The sequence below is a fragment of the Equus przewalskii genome, chromosome 17 (genome assembly GCF_037783145.1).
Source record: "Equus przewalskii isolate Varuska chromosome 17, EquPr2, whole genome shotgun sequence".
In the NCBI taxonomy this organism is placed as follows: domain Eukaryota; kingdom Metazoa; phylum Chordata; class Mammalia; order Perissodactyla; family Equidae; genus Equus; species Equus przewalskii.
In genome coordinates, this window is record NC_091847.1 from 55,973,503 (window position 1) to 55,986,551 (window position 13,049).

Consider the following 13,049-nt stretch of genomic DNA (forward strand, 5'->3'; position numbering starts at 1 on the left):
ATGATGTATGCATGTAGTGTGCCCATTAGTTTAAACACAAATGTCAAAGACTTTTTCCCAAAAAAGTTTCCATCTACTTGTGTAAGTAGAAGCATATGTACAGCACAAAATTAATTTGTAGTGTCTAATTCTAGTTATCCAAATGAGTCACTAATTTTTAAAGTGGATTTTCAGGAGATTACAGGGTAGAAAAATGCGTGTCACTGGGCACATAATATGTACACTAAAACCATTCATACAGAAAGGATTAGAATTCAAGTAAAGATTAAGAAAGGGGTTAGAACAAAAAGTGGTGATTATGGAAATAGGGTAGAATTTATGGAAATAGAGTGATTATTGAAATAGAGTGGAAAATAAAACAGTTTGCCATCAGATGACTTTATAATCTTTTCATGTTTCTATTCACTAGTAGAGAGCATAAAAGTAACACTTAAATCTTAATTTTCAGTAACAGAAATGTCAGTAAAGTCACTTTGTTTTACGAGGTGAAAAGATGGCTTCATTTTTTAAAAAAATTTCCTTCATATGTCTGTGTTGTGTCTCATAAGGAGAACACCAGAGAAAAATAAATTTTGAGTGTTTTAATTTTTGAGCATATTGTAAAAATTAGCAAATTAAATTTTATGGTTTTAGATCTTTTTTTCAATCCTACACTATTCTTCTGGGCCCAGCTGACTTTGGAGGATCCATAAGCATTTCACCTACTATACTATGCCAAAAATCATCTATAATCCATTAGGAAAAAGCACATTTAACATTTTAATGAATGCATTTTACTCTTTTTTCCCTGAGCTTATATATTATCTGTCTTTTTACTCATGTGATATGATACCACTCATACAATTTTAAAATCTGCTTTTTAATTTAACTATTTAACATGAACATTACCCCATGTTGTTTATTATTCTTCTGCCATACAATTTTAAATGGCTGCAAAGTATCTTATTGTAAATATGACTGTAATTTATTTAAAATAATTTTCCTATTCTTGGACCTTTAGTTTGTTTTCAGTCTCTTACTATTATGAACCACACTGAGATCAGCGATGAACAAGCTTGTAGCTAAACATTTGAGCTACATGTCTATTTTCTTAAGAGAAATTCTCAGGTGTAGAGTTGCTAGATCAAAGAATGAGTACATTTTTCAGGCTTTTGATATATATGACTAAAGTGCGTTTCAGAAAGTTTGTACCAGATGATACTCCCATGAGCAATGTACAAGAGTACCTGTTTCCGTACCTTCGCCAACATTGAATTTCATAATTTTTCATGATCTTTGGTGAATGACAGAGTGAAGAAAAAAACCAGTATCTCATTTTTCCTAATTAAAACTTACTTATCAGATTTCCTTATTATGTAAATCAATAATGTTCATTACAGGAAAAATAGTTTGTTAAAGATGAAAGAAAAGTAGCCATAGGGGCTGGCCTGGTGGCACAGTGGTTGGATGTGCGCGTTCCCCTTTGGCGGCCCAGGGTTTGCCGGTTCATATCCTGGGTGTGGACATGGTACCACTTGGCAAGCCATGCTGTGGTAGGCATCCCACATATAAAGTAGAGGAAGATGGGCACGGATGTTAGCTCAGGGCCAGTCTTCCTCAGCAAAAAAGAGGAGGATTGGCAGCAGATGTTAGTTCAGGGCTGATCTTCCTCAAAAAAGAAAAGAAAAGAAAAGAAAAGAAAACTAGCCATAACACTGAGCAACAGATACCCAGCCTTAACACATTCTTTGTGTATGTAGACATTTTCTGTAATGGCTTTTACTCTTTATGCCATGCTTAGATTAGATAGATTTTTACCTTTATTTTCCTCTAATGATTTTAAGAACTTGTTTAATTTTTAATTTCTAATTGTGGTAAAATACACTAACTTAAATTCACATTTTAACCATTTTTAAGTGTACAATTCAGTATTGTTAAATATATTCACATCGTTGTGCAAGCAATCTCCAGAACTTTTCCATCTGTAAAACTGAAGCTATAGCCGTTAAACAGTTCCCTGTTTCCCCCTCACCTCCCCCCTAACAACCACCATTCTACTTTGTGTGTCTATGAATTTGACTACTCTAGGTACCTCATATAAGTGGAATCATATAGCATTTGTCCCTTTGCATTTGGCTTATTTCACTTAGCATAATGTCTTCAAGTTCATCCACGTTGTACCATGTGTCTTACTTTCTATCCATTTTAAGCCTGAACAATATTCCATCGTATGTATATACCACATTTTGTTTACCTCTTCATCCATCAGTGGACACTTGAGTTGCTTCCACCTTTTATCTATTGTAAATAATGCTGTTATGAACACTGGTGTACAAATATCTGTTCTCCTCCCTGCTTTCACTTCCTTTGGGTCCATCCCCAGAAGTGGAATTGCTGAATCATATGGTAATTCTATTTTTGATTTTTTTGAGGAACTGCCATACTGTTTTCATAGTTGTTGCACCATTTTGCATTCCCACCAACAATGCACAGGAGTTCCAATTTCTCCACATTCTCATGAACACGTTATTTTCTGGGGTTTTTTAATAGTAGCCATCCTGTTGGGTGTAAAGTGATAATTTAAGTTTCTTCTCCCTCTCTCTCCCGCTCCCTCTCTTTCTCTCTTCATGTCTTGGATCTGTTTCTCTCTGATTGTTAGCTTTATGATTTGGGGCCTGCTATCTGCATAAGACTAGAAACATGGTCTCTGATGGATCCAAGCTCATCCTCACAGCTTAGCAACCAAACAGAAATGGAAGTGCTTCCCCTTAGATGCTACTTGGGGAAAATCTTAGGGAAGGAAGCTGATTGGCATAGACTTATACACTCATCCCTTGGACCAATCACAATGACCAAAGGTGTCTAATGTTATTAACTCTTCTTGAGTCATATGCATTTCCTTTTGAGAGGTGGGAGTTACTCTGTAACAGAATGGCACATCCCATTCCGAGCATGGAGAAGATGAACAATTCTCCCAAATGAGGGATGAGATGAGTAAACCAAATAGGGTCATTTGGAGAATCACTGTGAGCTGAGTGGCCAACCCACTGTGTGTTACTGCACAAAGACTTAATAGTTGTGTCTGCTACACATTTGAAACCTTGATAGCTAGAGTATGCGTTCTTCATTCCCTCACTGTCTTATTTTTCGCCTCTCTTCCACAAGAGATAAAAAGAAGAAGCAGACTACTCCGATGAATGAGTTCCTTCCAAGCTGCCTATCTTCTTTCAGCACCATTGTCGAAAGACAAGGCCTAGTATCTGATGAGAGGTGTACTCTATTTTAAGAGCATTTTTAGCTAGAAATTGTGAATTTACCTGCTGCATTTCAAAATTCATATATTTGTACTCTTGTTCATGTACTTTTCAGTTCTACCTTCTCTGAGAAGGTCAAATACTATATACCATCTGTTTCTGTGAAGAGAAAGTACATTTTCCAATGAACAGAGCTTTTTGTAACTAAGAAAATAAGACTATGTTTTTTGGTACTTTGTTTTGTTTTGGTTTGGGTTTGGGTTTGGGTTTTGGGATTTTTTGCTGAGGAAGATTCACCCTGAGCTAACATCTGTTGCCAATCTTCCTCTTTTTGCTTGAGGAAGATTTGCCCTGAGTTAACATCTGTACCAGTCTTCCTCTACTTTGTATGTGGGTCACTGTCACATCATGGCTGACACAGTGGTGTAGGTCTGTACCCTGGATCTGAGCCTGTAAACCCAGGCCACCAAAGCGGAGCATGCTGAAGCTAACCACTAGGCAACAGGGCCGGCCCCTAGATTCTATGTTTTTAAAGTTTCATGATTTAAAACTCCCATGGTAGGAAATCAAATAACATAATTTACTGTTAAAGGAAATGCAGGTTCATCTATTGCTATTGCCATAAAAAAGTTATATTTAAATGTAATGCATTAACATATTTTACTTCCTTAAAAAAGAATGAAGCCAACTTTAATTTTATGACAAGGAAATTTCCATGATCTTGTTCACCACTAATACAATTTTTAAAATAATTTGGTGTTAATACTTTTCCATGTATCAGAAATAAACTTCTTTAAAATTCTTTCTTTAAAAATACATATAAGTATTTGACTTTTGATTTTAAGACCCTAGACCTTCAAAATCATGAAGCAGTAATAAGAATTAATCTAAATTAACTTGTGGAAAAACAGATACAGGAAAAAATCTACTCCACTGTCTCACAAAGTGCCCATAATGGAAAAGGAGAATAAGCTCAGATTTTCTTAATGGCCCATTCTGCTTTATATCATTTTGGTTATAGTATTATTAGAAATTGTACCTCTTCTAAATATTAGGCAAAATTAACATGAGATTTTAGATGAGCAATATATTAAATTATAGGACAGCATAACAGTATAATAATGCTTCCCCAGATAAAAGAAAAATAATTAATTTAGGATGAGAAACAATAAGTATAGTAATCAAAATTCATTATTTATGTAATTATAAATACATTATAAATGATCATTGAAATCATAAATTTCATAACTGACATATGCTTTGCTTAAGATACCATGTTAAACACAGATCAGAACACTGGTGAAACTGTGTTGAAATGTCTAAAATGGTATATGATAAAAGAGTTAATTTGTGATAGGACCAGCTTTGAGCATTTGTTGTTGTTGAAAATATATTCATTATGTTTATGATTTATACTTCTATATAAGTCAAAAACAAACTTAGGCTACTAAAATAAATTATTTCAGCAGTTACAACAAAGCAAATAATGAAAACGAAAGAAGTTGAGATGTGATCAATTTACATTTTCCTTTTTGAAACTGTCAGTTCCTCAGAGAACTGTGACTTTTGCATCTTAGTCGTCTCAGTATGATCAGGACCTCACACATTGCCTGGCTTATAAAGGCTCTCAGTAAATGTGTGTTGAATGAAAGGAAAAAAGAAAAGAACGAAAAAAGGAAGGAAAGAGATGGGGAGAGAGGAAAGGAATAAAAGTGGGAAAGGAAGGAAAGAAGGAAGGGAAGATTTTAAACTTTTTTTCACTTTCACTGTGGGTCAAATGTCACTTGAATAGAAAAGAGCATCAGAGTCCCTAAGGCCAAGAGGCAGGGGAAAGGGGAATGAATTCTAGAGGACCAGGATGCCAGAAGGCACCACGATTCTGCTGCTGGGACGTCTCTGCTTGAATCTCTGCTGAAGACAACAGTGTAAATAACTACTAACAGGACAATATGAGGAATTTAAATCTGTCCACAACTTGGTCTTCTTTTTTTTTTTACAAGATGTATGTATATACATATATTTTTATTTTATTATTATTTTTTTTTTGCTGAAGAAGACTGGCCCTGAGCTAACATCCGTGCCCATCTTCCTCTGTTTTATATTTGGGACGCCTACTACAGCATGGCTTGTCAAGCGGTGCCATGTGCACACCCGGGATCCGAAGCGGCAAACCCTGGGCCACTGAAGCAGAATGTGTGAACTTAACCCACTCGTGCCACCGAGCCGGCCCCTGTATATATTTTTTTAATTGAGGTATAATAGACATATAAATCATTATATTAGTTTAGGTGTACAATATAATGATTAGATATTTGTATACATTGCAAAATGATCACCACAGTAAGTCTATGGTCTTTCTTTGAATTGACTGTTTTATAGATTTAATTTCTACCAATCTTCAAAGCCAGGAAGGCGTGAGAATGGAGGGTACCATTCTTAATTCCTCCCCTTCCTTCACCTCCAAATCTAATCATTCACTTCTGAATTTATTTTCCAAATGCCTATCAAATCTGTCCCCTCCTTTTTTTTTTTTCACAGAAGACTAGCCCTGAGCTAACCCCTGCCATCAATCCTCCTCTTTTTGCTGAGCAAGATTGGCCCTGAGCTAACATCCATGCCCATCTTCCTCTACTTTATGTATGGGATGCCTGCCACAGCATGGCTTGCCAAGCGGTGCCATGTCTGCACCCGGGATCTGAACCGGCAAACCCCAGGCCACCAAAGCGGAACGTGTGAACTTAGCCCATGTGCCACTAGACGAGCCCCCTTCCTTCAGTTGTAATCTTGGATGTTTGATATTAAAACAGAGCCTATATTCCAAGAACTTTACTGAATCTCTAAATTTATGAATACTCCTCAAGTGTATAGATTCCCCCATAAAGTATAACTAAAAAATTTAAGTGCCCTTATCAGACTCTTAATAATAAACGCAGGATTAATGTTCATTTCTAATCTCTTAGCATTAATGCTAATACTAAAATAAAGTGCATTCTACATTCTATTCCATCATTATTGTGATAACACTACCATATACATCCTGAATCTGTGTATGTGACAGGGAACACCATCCGCGCTAAAATGCATACAAAGCCTTCTCATTAGTTACCTGAACTCATATCACACCTATCCAAATAGCGAAGATCCAAAAATTTCCTAACACGCTGTTGGACACTCTCATCCTTTGTAAGCATCAATTGGTGCAAGCACTTTGGAAGACAATTCAGCAATATTTATCAAAGTTTTAAAAGCATACACCTATAGACTAGCAATTTCACTTTGGGAATTTGCTTTTTACATATACTTGCATGTCTTTGAAATGATTTATGTATTAGGATACACAGTATATTAGCCAAAAATTGTAAAGAGACTAAATGACCATCAATAGGGGACTGTGATAGTTAATTTTGTATATTAACTTGACTGGGCCACAGTGCCCAGATATTTGGTCAAACGTTATTTTGGATGTTGTGTGATGGTATTTGGGGGTGAGATTAAGATTAAATTAAATCAGTGGACTTTGAGTAAAGCATATTGTCCTCCATATTGTGGGTGGGCCTCATCCAATCATTGAAGACCTGAATAGAACAAAGGCTGACCTCCCTGGAACAGATGGAATTCTGCCAGCAGATGGCTTTTGTAATTAAACTGCCACATCGGCACTTCCCTGGTCTTCAGTCTTCCAGACCACCCTGCAGATTTTGAACTTGCTAGCTTCTGTAATCGTATGAGCCAATTCCTTAAAATAAATCTCTTTTTGTTTGCATACACACACTATTGGTTCTGTTTCTCTGGAGAACTCTGACTAATACAGGAACAGATTAAATAAATTTTGTTGCAACCATTCAAGGAAATACTATGAAAACATTAAAAAGGAATAGAGAATTTCTATAGGCATTAATATGGTTTATTCTCCAAGACGTATTCTTCAATTAAAAACCTTAGTATAGAACAAGTGTATAGTGATATTTTATATAATTTCTACCCATATATTAGCTGCTTTGCATATTGAACAGCTCCAGAAAGACACAAGAATGTAGTACCAGTGGTTCCTCCAGAGAGGAGAACTGGACGCCTGGCAGCAGAAAAGAGAAAGAGATTTATTTTTCACTATTTCCTTTTTTAGCTTTTGGATATTATAAAGTGCTTGCATCAACTATTTAAAAAATAATTGTTTTAGGGGCTGGCCCCGTGGCCGAGTGGTTAAGTTCACGCACTCCGCTGCAGGCTGCCCAGTGTTTCATTGGTTCGAATCCTGGGCACGGACATGGTACTGCTCATCAAACCACGCTGAGGCAGCGTCCCACATGCCACAACTGGAAGGACCCACAACGAAGAATATACAACTATGTACCGGGGAGCTTTGGGGGAAAAAAAGGAAAAAAATAAAATCTTTAAAAAAAAAATGATAATGTTTTAAAATAGTCATTTTAGTTCAAGTCAAATCTATTTTTCATTGTCTATTCTTTGTTATGTAGCTTTTGAGAGGCTTAAATGAGAGAAAATAGCATTTTAGATCATTTAAAAATAAAATTTTGGGGGCCGGCCCTGTGGTGCCGCAGTTAAATGCGCACGTTCCGCTTCTCGGTGGCCCGGGGTTCGCTGGTTCGGATCCCGGGTGCAGACATGGCACCACTCGGCACATCATGCTGTGGTAGGCGTCCCACGTATAAAGCAGAGGAAGATGGGCACGGATGTTAGCTCAGGGCCATGCTTCCTCAGCAAAAAGAGGAGGACTGGCAGTAGTTAGCGCAGGGCTAAGCTTCCTCAAAAAAAAAAAAAACATTTTATTTAATCTGAGTCAATCATACTAGTATGTGCTATAGTATGTGACAATTTTTATATTATACATTTGAAACAGTATTATAATCATTTTAATTTATTAAATTGATATATGCACTAGCTACATTATAAATATATAATACAAATATTTGTTTTTCTGTGAAACTTACATATTTGTAATTTGAATTTTGAGTTATTAAAAGGCAAACAAAAATTACATTACATGCTTTCACAAACCTCTAATGTGTTTATTTCATTTTCCTTTATTATTACTATAAACGCAAGATTTCTTTTAGTCATTTTATCTTTAAAAAATGCTTAATAGAACTTTTAAATGGTAACTATAGTTAACAATACTGTATCATATATTTAAAAGTTCCTAAGAGAGTTGATCTTAGAAGTTCTCACACACAAATTGTAACTATTTGAGGTGATAGACGTGTTAACTAACCTTATTGTGGTAATCATTTCACAATATAGACACATATCAAGTCATCACATTGTATACCTTAAATTTACTCAATTTTACATGTCAATTATACCTCAATAAAGCTAGTAAGATGGGGGGAAAGAACTTTTAAGATTCTCATTCCAACTCCAGTAATACTTGCTAGAGGCAAATGTCACAATGAAATCCATCAAAACATGCTCCTGTGTTCTTCCTACACACAAATGATACCTGTCATCCCTCCACTGCTGTGTTACTGTAATTCAGTCAAGTTGGTCGTGGATCATAAAGGTTCTATTTTTTATCTAACTTAAACAGTTATTGAATTTTAATCTAGTGAAGACTAATCCATTCTGAAGAAGAAATTCCCAATCATCTCTCAGATACCCAAGGTAACTTGGTTTTTTAAAAAAATCCTTCTCCAAAGTGTATTTCTAAAGGCAATTGTGAAATTTTTGTATTTGAAAGTCATATATACATAGTCAATAAAACATAATTATTACTGTTGTGAAAGCCATCTGTTTGAGATAAAAAGATAAGAGGTAGCTTGGTTAGGTTTTTAAAAAAATATTATTTTAACATCCAAGGAGAATGAGAGTAATTTAAATGTATGAGAATCCTGTTAATGAGTAAGGCATTTGGGATCCAATAATCTACAGTAAACCAAATGATGTATGAAAAAAGTTACTGATCTCATGCATAGATTCCAACATACAGATATTCAGCATTCTTTATATAACAGTATGGATCAGAAGCTCTGAATATACATACGCCTGGAAGAATTAGTGTCCCCTTACACAATTCGTCTGGATAGTGTTATGTGCCAAAAAAGAAAACAAAGAACAGGAGAAGGAAGGCAGGAAAATGTAAGGGGTAACACAGCATTATATGATTTATCAGGATTTGAGACACCGTTACTTCATTTCAAATATTGCTGGAGAAAAAAATACCCCACGCTACTACTATCCTTGCTAGCTTCTCTTTAAACATCTTTGTTTAGTAACCATGATACTGTTTGTTATTGTCCCATCTTATGAGAGGAGATTAGCAGCAGCTGCTAATGTTGAGAACTAAAACAACTAATCCTTCTTTGGTTGAGTGGACATTTGTTTATTGCCTACCCAGCATCCATTCCAACTTCTATCTTCATACAGCACTTAGATTTTCTTCTGGGGAAGCTACCCCTTGCTGTTTGAGTGGAATTTACCTCACTCCTAACTGCAGGCGCGGGTCCGATTGACCCACATCAATCAGCGTAACTCCATCCCTTTGCCACTCTGACTGGTTGAGGGAGAGTCATATGTATGTTCATTGCTGTATACTAATTTTGTAACTAACAACTTTATTGTATTCTTTTACTATTTGTAAGATTTTCTTGTATTTTTCAAATAGACGATCATATCATCTGGAAATTATGATGCCTGTACCCCATTTTATCTCTTTTTTTCCCCCTAATTGCGTGAGCTAGTACCTCTAGAAGAGTGTTAAATAAAGATCAGTGTTAACCTCTAGAACATTCTTCACTTCTTCCTGTCTTCAGTGAGGATGTTTCTAGTATTTAGCCCTTCAGCATAATGCTAGCTTTAGAGTTTAGGTAACTATATCTTATCAGGTCAAGGAAGTTTCCTTCTATTCCCATTTCGCTAGGAGGTTTATTTTCTTAAACCAATAATGCATATTGAATGTTATCAAATGCCTTTATGGCATACATGAAAAATACTTTAAGATTTTTATGATTTTCTCCTTAGATCTATTAGTTTAATGAATTATTTTATTTCAGATTTCCTAATGTTGAGTTATCTTGCATTTTTTAAATAAACCTTACACGGTCTGATATATATACTCACTGTGCTACTGAATTCTACTTCCAATTTTTTTATAAGGCATCCTGCATACGTAGTCATAATGAGACTGTGTGTGTGTTTTCTTAATGCAGTTATTGGCTTTCATTAAAATAATTTAGGGGGTTTCCTTCTTTTAATACGTTCTGAAACCCTTTAAATAGCATTAGCTTTATCAATTCCCTTATGAATTTCCTGTGAGAATTCTGTGCCTGACGTTTTTTGCCAAGAAGGGAAAAGAATTTTGGTTTTTCACTACATTATTTCCTCTATGGTAATTGGTCTATTCAGATTTTCTGTCTCTTCTGGAGTCAGTTTTGGCAAATTATATTTACCTAGTTATAGTACACCTAGATATTATCATGAATAAGTTAGCCCTTATTGTTAAAACAGGGAATATAACTTCTTTGCAAGTGCCCATTTAACTATGCGTCTCTATTTTCAACTTTATTTTCATAGACAATAGTTACCTATGATAGAGTTAAGCAGAGTCTCTTGTGATTCTTTTGATTTCTTCTATATAAGTGATTATTTCTCCCTTTTCATTTCTCATTCTTTGTATTTGTGCTTTCTCTATTTTTTTGTTTTTAAGATTAATTCATAGTTTATATTATATTGTTACTGTGTTTTCCTGAAAAGATAGTTTTTGCATGTATTTATTAGTTTTGCTATTTTTGCATTTTCGGAAATTATTAATTTCTGATTTATCTCTATTAATTCTTTTCTTTCCTTAGATTAATTCGTGGTTTATTTTCTAACTTGTTAACTCACACATGGTTATTCTCTCTGCTTTATTAATATAGTATTTTACAGCTGTAAAGTTACCTTTGCGTTTTGCTTTACCTGAGTCTCATTGGTTCTGACACAGGTTTTCATCGTTGTTATTTCCTATATCGTATCCAACTTTAGTTTGAATTTCAGTCCCACCCAGGAGTTAAGAGAGCTCCTCCTTTTCAGATTTCTAGTAGCGGTGGTAGTTTTGTGTAATCTGGTTTTGCTGTTAATTTCTACTCTTACTGTGTTATGATCAGAGCATGTTGTCTACCTTTTTCCTTTCTTCAATTTAAGATTTTCTTTATAGTTTAATATCGTCAATTATTATCAAATTATCAAATTATCAATTTCCTATGGATACTTGAGGATATATTCTCTGTTTTAACAATAAAGACTATCTCATGACGTTATTTAGGTGTCCTATAATTTCACTTATTTTTTCTCTTCTTGACTCAAATGATTAATCTCCCACCACAGATGGGTTTCTGTTTTTTATTGCATCACCTTCTATTGTTACTTTATGAATGCTAATGCTATTTTATTTGATAATAGATATAAATTATTCATATTTTCTTAGTGAACTGTGCCCTGAAGTGTTACAAAGGGCCGTACTTTTTTCACTTAACAGTTTTTGGCCTGAATCCAACCTTGTCTGGTGTAAAATCACTCTCTCTGCTCTTTTTTTTTTCTTTTTTGTTGTCGTGAGGAAGATTGGCCCTCAGCTAACATCTGTTTCCAATCTTCCTCTTTTTGCTTGAGGAATATTGTTGCTGAGCTAACATCTGTGCCAATCTAACTCTATTTTATGTGGGACACTGCCACAGCATGGCTTGATGAGCAGTGCTAGGTCCACGCCTGAGATCTGAACTCATGAACCCTGGACCACCAAAGTGGAGCACGGGAACTTAACAGCTATGACATTGGGGCAGCCCCACCATCTCTGCTCCTTTTGTTTACATTTGCTTAATTTACTTTGCCCTGTCCTTTTATTTTTATCCTTACTGAATTACTTTGTTTTAGGTATATTTCTTGAATTCAGCCCTGAATTTGCTTTACAATACTGTCAAAATGTACTTTTCTTTTCTTGTAAAAAGATTTTTAAAAAATTATGTATAACATAGGCAACATTTTTTAAAGTCATGAAATTTTTATTTAAGAAATTTCACGTGATTTCTTCCACTGCCAATCACCTTAGTTCCTATGAAGTCTGAGTCATAATCTTCAAGATGGCCCTTTTAAAAAGAACTTTTGCTTAATCCACAGTTGTGATGTCAGTCAGTCCACCATTCTTTTAGTTGGGCTTTTCTCCACTTGAGTATAGACATACTTTCAAAAAGTCCCCACCTGTAATCTCTGAGATCCAATTTCTTCAAGAAATTTACTTTAGGGCTGTGGAAGTTAAATTATAGGAAGTACATTGCTATGTTGGCAAATGATATAAAATATACTATTCCTTAATTGTTTCTAACATTGAATAGTCTTGTTACATCCAGTTTTTACTTATAAGCCTAGCAAAAAATGTTAAGGTCTAACTGTCACCACTGCCATCAACTTACTGTGATGGAAGCATAGATTGTGTCTCAATGTAGCTGCATTAACAATTTCTGGACCCCATGAACAACAATGCTCATTTTCATCTGGAATGAGGCTTTGTACATTTTTTTTTTTTAAAGATTTTTTTTTTTTCCTTTTTCTCCCCAAAGCCCCCTGGTACATAGTTGTATATTCTTCGTTGTGGGTCCTTCTAGTTGTGGCATGTGGGACACTGCCTCAGCGTGGTTTGATGAGCAGTGCCGTGTCCGTGCCCAGGATTCGAACCAACGAAACACTGGGCAGCCTGCAGCGGAGTGCGTGAACTTAACCACTCAGCCATGGGGCCAGCCCCACACTTTTTTTTCGCTGAGGAAGATTTGTCCTGAGCTAACATCTAGGCCAAGCTTCCTCTATTTTATGTGTGGGATGCCACCACAGCAT

The 13,049-nt window shown here is 35.4% G+C and overlaps 1 non-coding gene across 1 annotated transcript; it reads right to left on the reverse strand.

Annotated features, from left to right (window-relative positions):
• Window positions 1-12,591: 12,591 nt before the first annotated feature.
• LOC139076894 (small nucleolar RNA SNORA1) lies at window positions 12,592-12,725 on the reverse strand. The gene has a single exon (XR_011528927.1). It is a non-coding gene; the product is annotated as a small nucleolar RNA SNORA1 (small nucleolar RNA).
• Window positions 12,726-13,049: the final 324 nt, after the last annotated feature.